The following is a 2,796-nucleotide window of genomic DNA, read 5'->3' on the forward strand; positions in this document are numbered from 1 at the left end:
ATGAAAAACAAAAGCTGTTTGGGGTTTCCATGTTCCCACCCTGTGTGCATGAGTTTTCTCTGGTTGTGTTTTATCAGTCCGAAATATGCAGACTGAGTGAATTTGGGACTGTAAATGTTCCTTAGACGTGTGTTTGTAGGTCCGTGTGTGTTTTGCGTTTAGCACGATACCGGGTGAAACAGAAGCTTTGAAAACACTCCTGTCTAAACAAAGATAAACAAATTACAAAGTTAAAAAGTTGCTTAACCGCAAGTGATTTGATCACTCTTGTCAAAATATGGCGATCTCATTAAAATATGGACTTAAAAATCTGTTATAGCGATTAACATCTCAGTTTCAGTCTTTGTTTCCGGCATAGATGTGAATACGTTCAGTGTGTTTCTGAGCTTCAGAGTCGAGTTTGGGGACTTTTTCCTGTCTGTGAACAGAAAGTGACTGAGCATGTTTCAAAGTGTGAAAATTCATGCCTATTCTTTACGACTGTAATTAAAATCGATAACGTTATTAATAGAGCATTTTTCCATACATACAAGGGTAACACTTTGCACAGAACAGAAACCAAAACAAACAAATGAATAAATACGTTTTACTTCTGGTAACTTGTAAAGGATGCAGTTTCACACCTAAAATCAAAAATAATGTCAGTGGCACTTGACAAGATTATTGATGGCTTCAACAAAAAAGAAAATAGCATAAAAAAGTTTATAGCTAAAATAAGATAATAAAGAGGTAATAAATATCCATTAACTTTAATTTAAATCTAAACTGAATAGATATATCTTCTTTAAAAAAAAAAAAAACACAAAGTCACTAACTGGTTCTCTTGTGGATGTTTTTTTTTTTTACCCTGGCAGTCTGTCTGTGGCGACAGGAGTATCTGATAAAGAGGAAAAAACTAAATCAGGATGTAGACTAGAAAAAGGCCGAGCCAGATCTAGATGTCCAGTACTTACGGTGCATTATCTGTCATTACCAACCTGCATCAAGCTCTTTCCACAAGCTCCAGTAGAAGCAGCATAACTGCATTAACAGACAACTAATTCTGCACATTTAACAAGGTCATATGATGTCTAAATTATCGATAAGAAACTCAAAATCTCACTCTGACTAAAAGTTCAAATGATATTGAAGATAATTTATTTCTATTGTTATGCTTAAATTGCTGTTTAATTTTTGTTTTATTTCAAAAAGAAAACATCAAACGACCTGCTGCAGTTACTACAGAAAAGAGCGTCCATGGAGGACTACTGTGTCTTGAGCATGATGGATTGCACATCATTCTATAAGCGAAAACCTGGGAAAATAATACCTGAAGCCTTATTAAATGACATGTAGCCACAAACCCACATCCAGCTGCGGAACTGGGACATGCAACTCCTTTAAATTCCTGCTAACGCTCCTGCCCTGAAGCTCCGCGCTCCATACCAGTTAACCCAGCCAGGTTACAATTTGAGCTTAAACAAAAGACTATGGGACAGGACGTCTCCTAATGTCCAACCAAAACTGACTGAGGTAGGAATTATAAACACAGCTGCATGTTATTTTTCTGAGTAACAGTGTCCCCCAGAGGGCAAAGAGGGGCCTTGTCTGAAAAGGTAGGCATAATTTATCATTTAATATTACTTTAAGAGACTGTTTCCATTTCAGTTTATTAACCCATCCCTTGGGTCACATTTATAGCTGCTCCGTTTGTGGTTAAAGGCCTCGGCGAATATAAATAATTCATCTGCCTTTGTGACAAAGAAGAAAAAAATATACACATCACTTTTAATTTTATCCTGTGTAACTGAGAATATACTTGAATATAAATCACTTTCACTTTGTGTTAAAGTTGAAGAACATCTAGCACATCCAGGATGGCATTTTCTCTTGGCTCCTTTTGACCTTGGCTAAGAGCCCTCCGTCAGGACGAGCTGTCCAACACGGACAGTCTGTGACAGCTGAAGTGCCCAAGGCAAGTCGAGCATGATCGTCCTTTGGCGTTCGTAGGCGACGACCTTCTCGCCAATATGTTGCTTCAGCTGCCTGAGGATCACAAAAGTGAGGACGAGGCGACTAGTTTCAGGGACGAGACCCCAGGCACAAATCAAATCCTTGCAGGAGAGTCCGGTTTGTGAGAGTAGTATGAGATTGAAGACGGTGCTGTTTTTTTAAAAAAAAATAAAATAAAATAAAAAAACAGTGAGAGTGACATATACCTTCTAGAGTGCCTTTGGCTTAAGCTTTGCTGTTTCACTCAGGCAGTGAAACACGCTGCAGGAAGGACTCAGAACCACGGAGCCGACTCACTCACCCTGGAGCGCATGAATAAAAATACATGTCAGAGCGATGATGTTGATTCAATTAATCCCAATTAAACCACATAGAACCCAAAACACAGCTGAAGTCATAAGCTGATGCACTTATGTGATTGAGTTTCTCTACTTTTTTTTTTTAATGTTTAGATTAAATATCCAGCATACATTTTAAGAGATGTGTAAAAAATATTTAATTTAATCAGATAATGTTTTGTTTATGTTTGCAATATCAAAGAAACGTATCTTGCCACCTTTCGGGGGGTTTTTTTCCCTATGTTTTATTTTTGCCTTTAATTTCATACTTGAATATTTCAGATCTTAAATGACATTTTAAAGTCAAAGAGAACTTGAGAAAGTACAAAATGTCATATTATAATTTATTTAAAGTGAAAAAAGCCATCCAAAACGACGCACTCGTTCAATCATAAGACAAACTGTGATCTACTTGTTTTTATTTCAGTCCACAGACTAAAGCTTGTTGAAAACTTGAAGACAGAGC

General features: G+C 37.1%; 1 long non-coding RNA gene across 1 annotated transcript in view; it reads right to left on the minus strand.

The window, feature by feature from the left end:
• Positions 1 to 571: 571 nt before the first annotated feature.
• The window catches only part of LOC106946590 (uncharacterized), a 6,554-nt gene continuing 4,329 nt past the window's right edge, over positions 572 to 2,796 (minus strand). The window contains exons 2-3 of the long non-coding RNA XR_001424806.1: positions 2,199 to 2,294; positions 572 to 2,025 (exon numbers count right to left, since the gene is read on the minus strand). This is a non-coding gene — a long non-coding RNA (uncharacterized LOC106946590). The remainder of the gene's footprint in view (positions 2,026 to 2,198; positions 2,295 to 2,796) is intronic.

This window comes from Poecilia latipinna, unplaced genomic scaffold (genome assembly GCF_001443285.1).
Source record: "Poecilia latipinna isolate Pla-1442-1.1 unplaced genomic scaffold, P_latipinna-1.0 Scaffold198, whole genome shotgun sequence".
In the NCBI taxonomy this organism is placed as follows: domain Eukaryota; kingdom Metazoa; phylum Chordata; class Actinopteri; order Cyprinodontiformes; family Poeciliidae; genus Poecilia; species Poecilia latipinna.